Source organism: Papio anubis, chromosome 12 (genome assembly GCF_008728515.1).
Source record: "Papio anubis isolate 15944 chromosome 12, Panubis1.0, whole genome shotgun sequence".
Classification (NCBI taxonomy): Eukaryota; Metazoa; Chordata; class Mammalia; order Primates; family Cercopithecidae; genus Papio; species Papio anubis.
Window position 1 is genome coordinate 90,081,478 of NC_044987.1, and position 17,828 is coordinate 90,099,305.

General features: G+C 38.0%; 2 long non-coding RNA genes across 2 annotated transcripts in view; one reads left to right on the forward strand and one right to left on the reverse strand.

Annotated features, from left to right (window-relative positions):
• Positions 1-17,828, reverse strand: part of LOC108581933 — a 24,928-nt gene continuing 7,100 nt past the window's right edge. The window contains exon 3 of the long non-coding RNA XR_001894856.3: positions 1-1,363. This is a non-coding gene — a long non-coding RNA (uncharacterized LOC108581933). The remainder of the gene's footprint in view (positions 1,364-17,828) is intronic.
• LOC108581934 lies at positions 7,702-16,524 on the forward strand. Its single transcript, XR_002517042.2, has 3 exons — positions 7,702-11,081; positions 11,972-12,019; positions 14,311-16,524. It is a non-coding gene; the product is annotated as an uncharacterized LOC108581934 (long non-coding RNA).

Here is a 17,828-nt window from a genome sequence, read left to right on the forward strand (position 1 = left end):
TAGTCCACATTGTGTGACGCAAAAACATGAACAATCAACCATAAAAAGAAGGAAGAATCCCAAATAGTTGGAAACACAAAGTCCTTCTTATAAATAATTCAAGGGTTAATACAGAAATCTTAAGGGAATTTGCGACATGCTTGGAACTGAATGACAGTGAAATCACTACATAGCTAAACTGTCAGAATGCAGCTAGAAAAGGACTTAAAGGGAATATTGTAGTCTTAAATGCATACATTTTAAAACAGGAAAGATTGAAAATGAGTAAAGCCATCAGCTCAAGGAGGTAGATGAAAACAGTATTGCACACTTGAAGTAAATGGAAAGAAACAGTAAGTGCAGAAAATAATAACATAGAAAACAAAAAAAGAAGAGAAGAAATGAAAGTTAAAATCTGAGTCTTTGTAAAGACTAATGCAATATATAAACTGACAAGATTGATCATGGGAAAAAGAAACATCATAGACAAACAGTATTAAGAATGAAAAAAGAGGAAAACTTTAGATGGATTGACGATGGTAAGAGCACAAGAAAATATGAGCAACTCTATTCTAGTACTATTGCAATCTTACATAAAGCAGATAATTTACTTAAAAAAAACTCCATGAGTTATTACCAAAGTTAAATCAAGAAGAAACAGATTATTGTAATGTACATCTAATAATTGAAGAACCTAAATTATTAATGAGAACTTTATTCACCAAAAGAAAGTATCAGATCCAGACAGGTGTCTTTAATATTGACACATAAGCTTTATATGAATTATTCCAGAAATTAGACTGAGAAGAAAAGCTGCACATCCACTGTTATGCATCTATCAAAACTAGACCAAAAAAAAAAAGCATTTAATAGGAAGATTATGGACCTCGCTCATCAATGAATACAGGTGCAAAAAATTTAAATAATATATTAGCAGAATAAATACAATATTGTATTTAAGATACATGGTGACCAAGTAGTATCTATTTCAACAATATAAGAACATGGTTATCATGGAAATGTTGTCAGTTAGAAAGATGTTCAAGTTCAAGTAACAGGAAACTTGTTTAAAATGGCTTGAACAAGTAGGCATTTATTTTACTCACATAAAAAGAAATCTGGAGGTATTCAGTTGCTGGTATTGGTTCAGTGGCTCACCAATATCAGGAGTGATGATTCTTTACTCTTTTACCCATGGTTATACAGGGGCTGCTGGCAGCTCTGACGTTAGACAGAGGTCAGAAACAGGAGAAAGGAGGATGGGTGAAGGGTTCCATCTGCCATGTTTTTCTCTTTTATTTTTCCTGGAGTCTTCCTGGCAGAATTCCACTTAACAGATCACCAGCCACACTGGCCAGAATGCCACCTGTAGCTGAAAGGGAGGCTGTAAAAGCAGTGAAAATATAATTATAATTAGCCTCCACCACCGATGGCCTGAACAAAATCAAGATTCTGTTAGCAAAAGAAATGGGGAAGAATAACTGTTTCATAGTCAACAAGTAGTGTCTGCCTTAAAAACCTAGCAGAGAAATTCATTATGTTAACAGATTAAAAGAGATGCAAAAAAAAAAGCATTTAGTAAAACAATAACTACTAACAAACTGGAAATTTCAGGAAATTTTCTCAACACAATAGAGAGCATATGTGAAAAACTTCTAGCAAACCACACTTAGTGCTGAAACTTTAGAAATATTATCCTTAAAGTAAGAAACAAAAGGAGGATACCATTATATCTGATAAATATACTAATATATAATTACATGTTATATATTTGTACTTGTCTACATATATGATATCTAAATATAGACAAATAAATTATAGTATATTCATTCATTTGGTGACATGCTATCAATCAATTAAAATGTTAAATGAATGCACTAGATCTTTACCTATCAACACTGATATATATCGAACATATATTAAAATACTGAGTAGCCAAAGGATATATAATGTATGTTACCACTGATGTAAATTTGAAAACCTCAAAACTGCTACTGTATATTATTTATTAACACCTGAATTTGCAATAAACATAGAAGTCACACCACCACTTCATCTGGAAAAGGAAGAAAGGAAAGGAGGTAGATGAGGGATACGAGAAGGCTTCTACTGTTTAGAAATACTTATCTTAAGAAAAAAGAGACTAGAGCAAATATGTCAAAATGTCAAAATGTGTCAAATCTGATTATGGGTACATGATTCTGTTTTGTGTTCTTTTTTTGCATTCTTTAAAATGTTTCTCCTGTTTCATAAGGGTAAAAACCTCAAGAATATCTTTTGTCTCTGATGTCCCCAGTCTGTGACAAGTTCTAGAATCCCAAGAATTTTCCAAGGGTTTGTCTAACATCCCACATGAGGGAGCCAGACCCTAAAGCTGCAAGTGTGCTGACCTCAATCATTCTGTAGGTTTCCTGGGCTCTTTGGTTCTCACCTCCCACCCTCGACTAGCACCTGCTGAGGTGTCTAAACTGAAAGCCTGTTGGTCCTGATCCTTGCTGCTTTTATGGAGTCCTGCAATAGTTTTCCTAGTTGGGAGGAAGACAGGCATCCCTCAGTTTCACTCCTAGATGAGCACTTATAGCCAAAACTCATTGTTTCAGGCTCCAAGTATGATGGCCTTGAACTACGTAACATATAGGTCTACCCTTCTCCCTTCCTGTCATGCTGGAACAGCTTCAGTAGCAACGCAATGTGCCTGAAATCAGCCATACCCTCTCATCTGCCATGATCCCAAGATCCCTGAAATGACCCTGTTCTCACTGTGGGCAAGTGAGTACTGGTTCTTCTCTACTTTTAGGTGTTCCTTGAGGCTGTGGCTTCCCACCTCTGTTGTCATCACTGCTAGTTCCCATTAGGGAAGTGAGGGGTGGGTCAGGGGAAGGGTAGGAGAAACTAGAGGTTCTGTGGAATTATTTGCACCTGACAGGCCTGGTTACATAATATGTGGGGCCCCATGCAAAATTAAAACATGGAGTTTTTTTGTTTACGAACCAATTGTGGAGCCCTGTGTGACTGCATGGATCACACATCTATGAAGCTGGTTCTGGCACCTAGCCTACTTCCTTAGCTGTGGTGAGTTCTCTTGCCTCCTCAAAAATAGTCCCTCTAACCTACCTTCACCTACCAGTCAGATACCTCAAAAGATAAAATCTCTCCATCCTCATTCACAAAGACCACTTCATGGGCAGTGGATGACTGGCTGTACAAATACCCATGATCTTTGTTTCCATGGTTAATAATAGGAAACAAAGAAGGAAAATAGTCTAAAGCTGATATATTTCCCAAGGTCTAGGCTAGCTATCATATGTTGAGTGTTTACTATGCACCAGAAACTGAACTAAGAACTTCATGCACATTATCTCATTTAATTCTGACAGAACTTTTGTATGTAGATTTTTTTTTTAGTTTTGTTTTAGCTGAATTCTTATTCTCTCATTCCCTTTTCTAGAAAAGAAAAGAATCTGAATGGTCCATTGACTCAAGAGTATGATTGGTTAACGTTGAACAATATTGATTAAAGACCCACTGTTCAGAGGACTAGATACTATGAGAAGAGTCACAAGATGTAAATTTCTCACAAAGTTTGTACATGCCCTGAGGACATGGCACTTATAAGCATACATATCAATACATTGTGTGGTGGGCATTAGGACTGTTCACAGATATTCTCTTTTCTTTTCTGGCACATGATAGGACTGTTCTGTACCACCTGCTTATGACCACATGACTTATTTTTTCAAAAGAATGTGAATCAGAAGTGATGTGTGTTATTTAAGAGAGGAACTATTAAAATTCTGTTTCTCTGCTACCTATCTTTCCCTCTCCCATGGAAATCAATAGCACTCTGGACTGTGACTGTTCTGTCATCTGGGGCTCCAAAGTGAGAATAGCAACAATGTAGAGCAAAGCTCCTAGATGACCTGTGGGGGACATGGAGTATTGTGGAATAATCCTTTGTTGTTTGAAGACATTGAGGATTTGGGTATTGCTTGTTATTGCAGCATAACCTATTCTATCCTGGTTCATATGAAAGGAACCAATGCTAAGCGGAGACAGTCCTATCATATCATTTATTGCAATAGAAAATGATTTAGTCGCAGATAGCCTGACCAGAAACACCAAATCAACTGTTCCTATTTGACCTATCTTTCAACTTCCAACCAAAATATGATAACAATAGTACAACACACATCTAGTGTTTACTATAGGCCACTGTTCAAAATGCTTTATGAATATTTACCCATTTAGTCCTCATGACAACCCTGTAAATAAGGTATTTTTATCTTCCTTTTACAGAGAAGGAAATAAGCATAGAGAGGTTACATTGCCCAAGATCATACAGCTAATAAGCAAGGGGAGCTGGAATTTGAACTTCAGGAGTCTGATTCCCAAATGCCTACCTTTGACTACAAAGTTCTACTTCCTCTGTGTAATTCAAAACTTAAACCAATTCTGGGAGCACAAAAGCTGCTTCAGAGTTGTAGAGAATATAGATTGCTCACCTCCTCCTCATGCAAGTCATCCCTCTCCTACCTGCCCCTTTGCATTCAGCAATAGTACTCTGGTTCCTTTGAGTAATTCCCTCTCCTCCACTTTCAGCCAACATGGCTTGGATGGGGTTGACACAAGTCCTGCCCTAAGGATACATCTGGATTGCCTTAAACCAGCCAGCCTGTTTCCTCCCTTGGATTGGTTTGGGGATTAGAGTCAGTGTGAGGATAGGTTAGCTGGTGTTTCTAGGGAAAGGAAGGTTTCTTTCTCTACCACTGTAATTGGCAGAGTGTGAATGTGAAGCCTGCATCTGCAGCCACCTTAAAGCTCTGAGGGACATGCTGGAAATTCACAGAGCTTGAAATAGAACCAACCCACAGGAAGCAAAACCAAGAGCCAGATGCTACTGTCACTGTTTGAACCCTGAATCAAGCCACACCTGAAGGCAGCTGTACCTGTGGACTTTTGAGTTTTATGAGCCAATTAATTTCTCTTTTTACCTCAATCCATTTTGAGTTGGTTTTCCTGTCACCCACAGCAAAAAAAAGAAAAAAAAATCTGAACCTATGGAAAAGTAAACAAAATGAACAAGAGCAACAATAAAACACACAACAATCTACGAGAGAAATAAACTATTCATTTCTGCTTAAGGGATGAAGATCAATCTGAATTATCAAAATGACTGAATCTAACATTATTAAACAGCAAGACAAATAACAAAAAAGCAACTGTATTTCATCGACTTTGAGAAATCTCTAAAAATGTATTTAATTGCAAAGGGAGGCATCCTGTGGATCTTAAATAACCTGCTATACATTTTTTTAAAAAGCAAATGGCTAAGAATTATTTCTAACTGGCATCTTTAGACATTGTTGGAATACAAGAAACAATGTTCAAACACTGTTTTAAAACTTGCTGGGTTTACTTGTTAGGATGGCTAAGACGCATTCTGTTACATCATTAGGCCTTCTTTGTAAAAAAAAATAATAATTCTAGAGACCCTTTCATGGCAGAAATTATTATTTGTTGGTCAAATGACCCAAAGTGCCTATGAATTTAATAAAGTCTTTAAGTCATTTTTAATTTTATCTATCACAATAGCATTTACGTACATTTGGAAATTAGTCACATAAGGATGTACAGCTCAGTTCACAGTTACGCATATCCTATATATGGATCCTCAGGGCATTAAATAACTGTAATATTCCCTCCCCAACTGATGCCAAAGCCCAGTTTCTTTCTAAACTTTCCAATTATTATAGTTGCTGATTTGGTATGATCTACAACAGGAGTTTGAAATGTTTTTCTCTACGGGCCCACATAGTAAATAGTTTATGCTTCATGGGTCATGTTGCAACCACTCAACTCCATTGTTGTAGCCTGAAAGCAACCACAGGCAACACATGAACAAGCAAGCATGGCTGTTCTCCAAAGAATGTTTATTTCCAAAAACAGGTGGCTGGCCAGGTTTGGCTCAGAGGCCATGGTCTGTCTACACCTTATCTAAAATAACAACATTTTACTACTTTAGATGTGTTGAGAAGTTTCCTCAAACCTTGAGATTCTTGTTCCCTAACTTGGAGTGGTTTCATGTGGCCAGATCATTTGACTTGGGGAAGAAAGCAAATAACCCGAATCAAACGTCCTATTTCTTCCAGTTAGTGCTAACTATGATTACTAGTCATTGTCAAATGAAGAGAGTATAAAAATAACAATTTAACACGTGCCAGAACTGTGCTGTCTGTTTTATTTATACGACATCCTTGAGTACTTACAACACCACCAGAAAAGATGACTATGTAGAGATAGAAAACCCTCATGGGAAAAAGAAAATTTATAGGTGTGAGACAATGAGTACAATGGAAAGAACATGAGTTTTGGACAGATAAGACTTGATTTCAGGTCCTGGCTTCACTTCTCCATTCCATGTGACCTTGGCCAGATTTTATACCTCTCTTGAGTTTCCTCATTCATAATTGAAAATATAAAATTATATGAGAAAATTATGTTGTAATTGTAATTTATAATATTACCTATCTTTTACAGACATGGTAAGCGTTTTTGAAATGAATAAAAAAAGCATGTAGCACTGGAACATGGTAAGCACTCATTAAACCTGAGCCATTCCATGTATTACACATAATGATAAAGTGACTTGCTGAAGGTCACATAGCAGTATGGGTGGAATTAGGATTGGCACTCCACCCCAACTGACTTCAAAGCCTGTGAACTTGCTACTCATTGCACCGCCTCCCAGCTATAAATTTGAAGTGGTGTATTCGACTCATCCATGGAAATTGCTCAATGTATTAAAATATGAAATCTCCAAAGTCAGTCACAAGAGGTGAGTCATCTCTGTTGGGCCATGGGAGCTGGGTGCATGTTTCTGGAAGTAAACATGACGTACCCAGCATATCCTGTGGCTGACGCTGCCATGTAATACTCGATTTGTCTTTCCTCCGCACGCAGACACTATGGGAAATAACTCGTGACTTTTAAGTCTAGTTCAGAGTCTCTTGGCTGCCAAATTCCGAAACAGCCATAAAATGTGATTTGCACTCTTAGCCTCTCAGGAATCTCTCCGTTACCTCAGAGAATCTGGCCACAGACAGGATTCAGAGTGGAAATCGCCCAACCTCTCCTCTATCACTCTCTTGAAAGAGACAGATCCGATCAGCATCTCTCAACTGTGGTTAATGAGGTATCTTTGGCTATGTCAAGAACATTCTCAAACAAGGTACGTTCAATGTATACATTTTAGGGTTGGAAATGAATGGAGAGAACATCTGGATCTACACTCTCATTTTTCAAATGTGAAAGTCAAGGCTCCGGGAAGTTAAATAACAAATCCAACTTTTCTAGATTCCAGTCTCTGATCATTTCCCCACCCTAAATATCATCTGGGGTGGGGAGAGGGAGAGGGACACTTAAACCAGGGTTACCAGATTTAGCAAATAAAAATACAGGATGCCCAGTTAAATTTGAATTTCAGTTAAATAACAAATATGTTAAAAATATAAACATGTCCCATGCAATAGTTGGGACAATGTTTGCAACATATTTATGCTAAATAATCATTCTTTATCTGAAATTCAAATTTAACTGGACATCCTGTATTTCACCTGGCACCTAGTCAAATCAAATAAACAATGCCAAATTTCTACCTTCTGAAAAATATTTGAAACTGTCAAGTTAGAATCTGGCTTAAGTGGAATTAAAAAAAAAAAAAAAAGAACGAAAAGAAAAACCCTGAGTAGCCAGGAAGAACTCAGGTGAAAATAATCAATGACTAGAAATGAAGTTAATGAAACCTAAGAAGAACAAGGAAGAAAGAAGAAGAAAAGGAAGAAGGCAAAAAAAAACAGACCCTCTAGAAGGTGATGCTCTTTCCTTTATCTGAAGCAGCTTGACAAAATAATGTTCAACCTACCGTCTTTTTCTTCTGTCCCCCATTCACCACTTGTTCTTCCTGCTTCAATGTTACTTTCCCTGCCATGTACAGCTACCTTCCTTCTTCTCTGCTAAAATTGTATTGTATTTAAATTGTAAATTTTAAGTCAAAACCATATATTTAGATAATTTAAAACTCAAAGAGTACTGAAAAGCTTAGAAAGAAAAGCTCTAGTCCTTTTCCCCACCTCTTGGTTCTTTTGAGGTACCTAAATTAGGGTAGCCAAATTTAGCAAATAAAGATACAAGATGCTCAGTTAAATTTGAATTGCAGGTAAACAATAAATACCTTTAAATATAAACATGTTCCATGCAATAGTTGGGACAATGTTTGCAATGTACTTATATTAAATAATGATTCTTTATCTGAAATTCAAATTTAACTAGGTATCCTGCATTTTATCTGTCAAACCTAGCCTACATCAAATATGCCATGCTAAGATTTCTATCTTGCAAAAATATTTGAAAAACCACTTTTAAACTTCATATCTATTTCAAAGGTGACCAGCAGTTCCTGTTTCCCCAAAACTGAGAGGTTTCCTGAGATGGGGGGACTGTTAGTGGTAAAACCAAGGTAGTCTCAGACAAATGTGTATTATTTGTTGGTCACCCCATTTCTTATGTTAAAGATATTTCCATCTCACTAAACAACAAACCTTATTTTTGCTTATCAGTTTGAGACACTATCGTTAATTTCCTACTTTGAGAGGTGAGTATCTGCTTTGGTTATTTTTAAAGGGTTGGTACAAAACCGTTTCCATATAGCACAAGTTCACTAATTTGGCCTAAAAGCCTTCAGAGAGTAGCTCAGAGAAGAATGTGCTTTCTCTAATCAGAGAAAACAAGAATCACGTTGTGTGAGTGTCAAGTTGCCATTTTATTGTCCCACTGAAATACTTTCCCCCACCTAGGAATCCTTTTAAATTTTCTTAACTTTAATTGCCTTTTTCCCCCCACAAAGAAGTCAATTTAAATTAAGCAGAATCCATCACTGTGATAATTTTTTAATGAGTAAAGATAATGTACTCTACAGAAATTGAAATGAGGTGTTCCCAGGATCATTTGCAAAGTCTCGCAAAGTCCTCCTAAGAGTCAGCTGAAATTAATGAATCTCAGAGTCTCAGGACCGTCAATGCCATATAACTGAGGGCTAGGTTCAATGGAAAAAACACACACACACAATAATAATAGTTACACTTTCTAATTTGAGCATTTAGCTCCTTTTGTTCCAAGATCCTGAGGAATTTTATAAACATTAATTAAGCTCACAGGTATGATTTACTAGATTAACTCACTGATAGCCATCAAGGACTGTTTAATAGAGCTGGATCAAAAAGAGGAATAAATTAACATCCCAGGAAGATTTCCATGCTGGGATGGAGCCCCCAGTATTGGAGGAAAGGTCAAGAAAAGAGATGTGCTCCTTAGCTCAAACTTCTTGAACTAACTCTGGTCTCAATACATAGTGACCACAGTTTGATGTGTCCTAATCTCCATTGAAAAATACCCCCTCCACAGCTTATTTGAGCCTCTCTTTACTGCTTCATCCTCATTCTTCCACTAGATGTCAAAGACAAACAATGGCTTCTGAAACAGGTGACCTTCAGTTCAACAAAAGAGGTTACTATGTTTTGTGGAAATCTGAACAGGTGTTTGGTGATGCTTTTAGGGTAGAAGAGACAGTCGTGGTACTGATCCAAAAACTAGGTTTTAATTTATAGGTTACTAAAGCCCTTCTTGGGTGGATGGTAGGGTAGGGAAAAGATTTTTGGTCCTGTACTGTGAGCAATATGTTGTCTCGATAGATTCCTTTGTCTTAAGAAGGCAAATGGCTGCAAATTAAAATAAATTCTCAATAATAGTTTTCAATAATAGATTAGTTTACAGAGATACAAAGAGAATTTCCATTATCCAACCTGTGAATTGAAGGGATAGATTAGCAAGGATAATATAAGAACAGTGAACTACGTGATGTTTTATGGGATTGTTTTAGCAAGCCCTGAATCAAGAGGGGATCAAATGTGAGGAGATTGGGGAATTGGAAACCCAACTTCTCGTAAGGTATGAGATTCTAAAACAGAGCTAGAACCATAGACTTTAACCTTTTTCCTCCAGGATAAGCAAATTCAACCCCCTAACTATACAGATGATACATTTGAGTTCTGGAGAATTAAAGTGACTTGAATAATTTAAGAAAGCTAATTAGTGGCAGATCCAGGATGGGAGCCCATGTCTCTCTCCTAATTCCTGTACCTCTGCTATAAAACCACATGGATATGTTGACTGTTTCCTTCTAACATTGCATTGGCTGAAAGCATTTTCTGGAGACAGAAACAAGAGGCAAGTTTGCTTATCTGACAGACATAAAACAAGGGGAACAATTAGTGTAGCTTTCTTGGGAAGGTGACAGTGATTTTAAAAAACAGCCTATTAAATATGCAAAGCAATGGAGGAAGGCAGCCAAATGTCATAGGTAATCCAAAAGGAGAATAATTCACCTTTGGGGAACAGAATTTGCTATTATCTGTAATGTTTAAGCCAATGTTCAACATGAGATATCAATTCCCACATTTTTAGCAATCCAAGAAGCTTAGATGGCTATATTATTAGGAAAAAAAAGGGTGACAGGAATTATAATATTTAAGGAAACACTAGGTTGATCTTGGGAGAAAGATGGAAATAGTAAAGGCTCATGAATAATAGTGTCTGAATTTGAAGAACCCTAAGCAGAAATTACATCTACAATTCCCCAAGCAAATAACCATCCAACTACAGATCAACTCCATAAAAATAGGGAACTCACTAATTTAGGTGGCAGGCCCTTTCCTTGTTAGGTAGGTTGTATCATTAGCATGCTCTTCAGTACACTGAGTCAATATACTGCTCCCCTATGATAACTGTTGATGAATAACTGTTGTTCTATAGTTCAGCTCTACAAATATTTGAGGTCTGTTATTTTTCAAGTTGTACTGAGTTTTCTCTATTGGTTCTCCTTCCTGAACACTCTCTGTGATCCATTCTCTGCCTTGTATGCCCTAGTATAGGTCCCAGGAAACTAAACCTTATAGAGAGAAACACAGGCTCTCTTGCCACCTGATTCCCATTTCGGTTTGGTCAAAGGGAAGGACCAAGAGGAACTTGGAGATCAGAAGGAAAAAGAGGTAGGGAATTTCCTTCTTGCTGTTTACTGGTATCTACATTTTTGGTTGTGTTTATGTCCTTTTGTGATATGGTTCCTGTCCAATAGTCCTTCCTCCATGAATCCCTTAACCTTGTCTACACCTTTGTAAGCTGCCACTTCATTAAAGTCCCTTGAACTATCTGAGCTGAATTCTGTTTCCTGCTAAGACTTTTGTTGATATACAGGTTAAAGAAGCATTCTCTGTTTCTGGAACTTCTCCTCAATTAATATGTTTTTTGGACATTCTCATTATTTCGGCTGCTTTCATTTGGTCACAGTCTAATTGTACAAGTCCTTCCTAAAGAGTTTCACCTGTAGTGTGGGCCAGAGCATTTCATATTTAATCTATTAGCGCATCACTTTAATCTCCCTTGCTAATGATGTCCTTTCTCTATTAATTCATGTTGTATCTTTCTCTTTTTTTCTGTCTTACACTGGTGCCTCACCTGGAGCTTGCACTCAATTCAACTCCCAGATCTTTTTTTTTTTATGTGATTTTTCTATTAAGCCAGGTCTCTCTCACATTCCATATTTTACTCCTTGTCAGGAGACTGAATTATTTAAAAGGTCTGGCCCTGGTGTTAACATGCTGGTCCTGAATGGTGACAGAGCACAGGGGCACACTATTTTAAAAACACTGTTAGAAAAGAACATTTTAGTTTCTCTTGTCCTAGACTCTGTTTGCTCTCAGAGACTGTGTCATAAAATTTTCATGAACATTAACTTCCTTTGACTTCCATGGCCTTGTCTCTCCTGGGCCCTGTCTTTTCTTGATTGTCTTGGGTTTTGTTAACTACTTTTCCTTTTTCTCCTCCATTAGTTTCAATGTTTCCCAACATTCTCTCTAAGGCTTTTGTCACTTCTTTGCAGAACAAAGAATGCACACCTACCAATGGGCTACTTCGCACTCAGCACTGGGTAAGTCACTTTCCAATCAATCATCTCCAAAACCATCTGAAATATTGTGTTCTTACCTGATCAGTTAAGAACTTGACCTTATATCCTGAAGAATCTAAGAAGTGAGAGGTTCTATCTCATAGAAGTGAGCCAGACCATGTAGATGGTGGGCTCTCAGGGCAGGTTGGCCTGGGTGATCCATAATGACCTCTCTGTTTATATCACCACACAGTAATAAGAGATGAATGTAAAGAAAACACATTGTACATGTAGATAGTAGAATGGCTTCCCAAGAGGGACACTAAGCTACTGTTATTGCTGTTACTGACCAGCATTGTCATTTTATAAGTAGATTTGTCTGAGGGCCTTATTGGTAATATATTTGGGCACAGGGTTGATTTCTTATATTTCATGAGAATAGATTATTAAACATTCCCACCCTGAAGAAATGTTATTTTCTTTACTACATTAATATTTTGTTAAAGAAAGAGGATTACAGCATTATTTACAGTTACTGATCTGTGGATTAATAGGAAACACTGCTCTTTAAATATAGTAATAACATGTTAGTTACTGAGAAAACTGAGGCCTGAGAGGTAGAGAAATTCTGATGAACATAAACAAATTGGGTATAAGAATGAAAAGCAAATCATTTTTATAGCAAATGCATATGAGCAAACCTGGAATAATACTATTTTCTAATTGTCAATAACTATCACCCATAGATTAACAGATTTTTATAATACATGATAGAAATAGAATACTATGTATTGCCTATTAAAATTGGCAAGCAAAATAGAAGCTCCAATATTCCAGAATTTCTTGAAAAGAAAATTGGGGGAAGGGGAGAATACACACACATACACACACACACACGGACACACTCACAAAATAAAACGTACTATGCCAAGCCCACGCTGTAATTTATCAACTGGGAAGGAAATTGGCATGTCTTTTCCTGCTGATTTATTGGTTAATTCCAACAATTCATTGTAGAAAAGGCCACCAATGAATTACAGTGTGGGAAAAAAATTAAGCGGAGCATTTAGAAAGGTGTTTCAGAATACAGCCTTTAGAAACAACTTACATAGCTATTTTACCACCAGTCCCAAAGCAATTGGTGCATGTGAAATGCAGTATACAGTTACAGAAAAAACACCAAAAAATGCCATGCATACTGCTTCCCATATTTAGAAGAATATGCCGTGTCACGTGAAGATTAGACTTCCCCTGTATCTTTAAGCTAGAATCAGATAACATTAGATCTCTCTTACTATTTGTTATAGAAATCATGTTGGAAGGGCAGTAACAAACATGAACTATGTTAGCAAAGTCAGTGATGGACACTCTACTTTAGTGATAGAGACATTCATCTTTTAGTCCAAAGGGGATAGAAACTTTTGTGGGGTAGAACAAAATGCTGAAATCTTGCATTACAAAAATCAGGACACACTACCATCCATATCCTGTGTCCCAGCCCGAACCCCAAGGATCCAAGGCCAATAGAAGAAAGGAATTTCTCCATCAACAGTTTCATTTCTAATTTCTCAAACCTGGTTTAATCAGCTGGTTGCCCTTCTTTGTTTTCAAAGAGGAGTCTCTTTGAAATGATTAAAGATACGTGTGGTGGTTAATTTTATGCATCCACTTGACTGGGTCTTAGCACACAGATATTTGGTCAAACATTATTCTAGATGTTGCTCTGAGGTTTTTCTTTGTTTCTGTGTTTTGGATGAGGTTGATATTTAAACTGTAGATTTTGAGTGAAGTAGATTACCCTCCATAGTATGAATGGACCTCATCCAATCAGTTGAAGGCCTGAATAGAACAAAAGACTGACCTCCCTGAGCAAGAGAGAATTTTCTGGCAGGCTGCCTTTGGACTTCAACTGCAATATCAGCTCTTCCCTGGGCCTCTCATGTGACAGCCTTTGAACTTAAACTGTAGCATCGACTCATCCTGGGACTCCAATCTGCCAGACCACTGCAGATTTTGGACTTGCCAGCCTCTATAATCACATGAGCCAATTCCTCAAAATAAATATCTCTCTCCAGACACACGCATTTTATTAGTTCTGTTTCTCTGGAGAACGCTGACTAATACAATGTGCAAAGTAAATTGTTGCTTAAAACTGTAGAAAACATAGTGGATGTAATTTATAGAGTTAATGTTGGAAGTCAGGAATAATACACTCTTCATAGTCTCTTGTTATTATTTTTCAGTGGGAAAGGAAGATAAGAGAAAGTATATACTGAGTGCTTACTATGTGCCAGACATTATGTTTATTTATTTACTTGTTTGTTTATTTTTAGAGACACCATTGGCTCCTCACAATATCTCTATGAAGAAAGTATTACTTCGAACATATAGATACGAAAAAGGGGACCTGAGGGAATTAAGTTACTTTCCAGTGGCCACATAGCTAGTGTGGAGCTTCTGTGGAGATGTCTGACTCCAAAGTCTATATATATTATGATTATTTGAGTGAGTACTTTTTCTATTTTTTATGCTGTTTTCTCATGTGACATGATAGATACTGCTAGAAGCACATCTGTACACTAAAGTGCTCCTTTGTAAAGTGAAAACCACCTTTTTTTAGAGCTACTATGCACTAGGCACTGTGCCACTTTTCCTGTATCATCTCTAATCCTCATTTTAACCCTCTCAGCGAGGTAACAGTGCTTCTATTTGACACCCAGGGATACTGAGGCTTAGAGAAATCATATAACAGACCCCAGGTTACACAGCCAAGCTGGGGTTCACTGCCGGGTTTATCTGATTCCAAAATCCAGCCTCTTAACTCCTATACTACGCCTCGTGCACATTTCCTAAGGATTCTGCGTCAGTGTATACCCCTAAATCATAACCCTTGGTTTTCAGACAAAAGAACTTCCACGTTGTTGAATTTTTTTCTCACTGGCTCAAGGAAACAGCAGAAGGGTTTCTATGCTGCAGCATGCTATTTTCTGAATGGAAAAGAAAAAACAAAAACAGAAATGTTTCCTAAATAAAGTACAGAATATGTGCTATAAATTCTAACATGGTCTTTCTATTGACAGCAGAGTCTAGGGTTGCCTGAGCCACAACACGCTACTTTATGTTGCAGCAGCAGAGACTTCACAGCAGGACTCCTTAAGTCTTTCCGGTTTGCTCCTACAAAGTGATCAATAAGCATCCTCCTTCCCTTTTTTATGTCCCTTTTGGTTGTGTTTACTTGGTCTAAAAAACAAAGGGCAAATAAGCCCATTGTTGGGGGGTTTTCCCCTACTGGCCCTGTTTCCTAATCACACCAGGATGTTATTGTCCAAAGCCACATTCACGTTTAGAAACAAAGAGAAATGGAATAAAACTTCAAGAAAAAGATACGAAAATGATGCCGCAATAAAGGTGAATTCCTGTGGATAGGCAAAATGTGGATATCCTTCTGGATGTTTGTAAATGGACGGAGAAACCTGTCTTGCCTCAGAAACTCAGAAGCAATGATGTGCGTCTTGATGTATATGCCTCTGTAGACTTCAGGAAGATGAGCCCATTTTTTACTGAGGGAGAGTGACAGAAATCTATCAGCCTGGCTTATCATCCCACAATTACAGCAATTTATAGTGTGCTTCTTGCAAGGTCATCTGCACCTGCAACCAAACAAAAGCACTCTCTCTGCCTTTGTTTCGAAGCGACCTGATGTGCTCACTGCAACTCAAGTTATCCAGGATATTTTTCAATTAATTTGCAGTCACTTAGGCTTAGCATCACACAAGTCTGGCATATATCACGTTTTTCTTTGACTGGAAACACTGGAGTGTCTCAACCCCCCTGTTTCAGAAAAACTGCTTTACCTTTTTCTTTTAAAGTCACTTCATTCAGCTTTTTCTTTTCTCTTGAGTTAAGAAACTTGTCATGAGAAAAAATTTTTTTTTGTGATTTCAAGAAGGACCTTTCCATTCTGATAAACTGTCTATATTTTTCTATCACCACCCGAAATTGTCTGAAGCAATTAAAAGCATGGCTAATTCTTCTGAAACCTCTGCATTCAGAAGGAGACTCTTCTGGTACAGCATCGGGCACCGGAGTCTGGGTCTTCAACCCCCAGTGGGAATATGTGGAGACAAGGACTGAAATTTTTAGGTCAAAAATGCACTCATGAACATTTATTATAAAAGAAGGAACTAGAATGCTCAGTAGTAGGGCCTTTCCTTCTCCACCCTTGTCTGTCTTCAGCGTTTTGCTTTCCAGAAAATCTTTTTTTATGACTACGGGTTGCAGTGCCTGCCTGGCCTCCCTGTGCTGCTGGCTCTGCCGGCAGGAGCTTCTGGTCTGTTTTCCAAAGCGCTAAACTCATCTGATCATTTTCCATCTCACAGTGCAGGTTCTCAGAGACTCACAAATCCACCATCCTGTTGTCCTACAGATTTGAGGAGAAATGTGTCATTCAAACACCTCCTTGCTGAGAGGCTTTTTCAATCTATTCGACCCACTGGGGCCACAAGGAAGGTTTCACTTTTTGTCTTTTCCAATCCCTATCCCCACCACTGTCCTGCCCCTCTGTTCCCCTGTCCCCCCCCCACCCATTTCAACTTTGACTCGCTTTCTCTGTGATTTTTTTCTGTCATCTTCTCTCAGTGCTTTGTGGGGAAGTGTAGCTGTGTGGTTTGGAGGCAGTATGAGCTCTGATGTCAGACACATCTGGATTCAAATCCCAGCTTCATGACTGAACTTCTGCCTTCCCCGTCTCTCCATTTGTAACTGTTCCTCCTTCATAGCAAAGGTGCACTCAGATGTAGAAAGTGCTTAGTACGAGACATACTCACATATTTTTAACAAACATATGTGGTAGAAATTAATCTTTACTCAGGCACTTTTCCTCTGATCTCTTTTCTTCCTCCATTTTTAATTTTATTTGTGTTTTTATGAAATCACAGGTTGCATGTCCTGTGATTTAAATTAAAATACTTCCCACTAGTGAAATGGATCCTAAAAATCTGGGAAACAAAGCACGCCGTGCAATGTATGAGTTTTACAGTGGAGAAAACTGACACCCCTGGACATACCCTCAAGATCAGAGTTAGAAGATTTCTTCTCCCCTCTCCGGGGTCTTGTCAGATGGAGGCAACAATAGGACAGACTGTTTTTGGAGTGTCTGGGATTGGCAGACCAGCTGTTATGTGAAATGTAATTGGTGCCACAGATCTGGATGAGCAATGAATCAAGTCCAGGGAGTTAGGTAGGCAGGGCTGGGGAAGGTGGGCAGCATCGGGAGGTGGGCAGCATCCAGTTGCTGAAGTAAATCCTCCTTCCCTAAGCCAAGGTGAGCAGACCGGAGGATGCTGATTCCAGGGAGCAAAATGTTTGCTCTTATCTCTGTTATTTCCTTTGGGTTATGTGCACTCCTAGCTCTATATGTGACCACAGTAGCCAGAAACTTTACATTTTTACAAGCATACACACGTCTGCAGACAATCTATATTGCTAGTTAGATCCACCAGAAGCCCCATAGATGACTTCTCAGTGTCTGTGGATACTGGGTTAAGAACTCCATCTAACTCTCAAGTAGTTACTCATTTACTAGTTTTTCGTAGACAGGTTAAAATATTCCAAAGACTTTCCAATGTCCTTTCCCATTAGTTTATACCAATCACACAACCTCTTCTTGACTAATTTCATTTCTCAGAGACATCAAAAAGATAAAAAGTATATTCTGGCTGAAGAAGAAATGTGTTGCCAGACAGTATACCACCATGCCCTAGCATATGCATGGCATTTTTTCCTTGCTGAATTTGGATCAGACTCAGTACCTTTTCCACCAGGTATCCAGGTATTTTTCTACAAATTGATT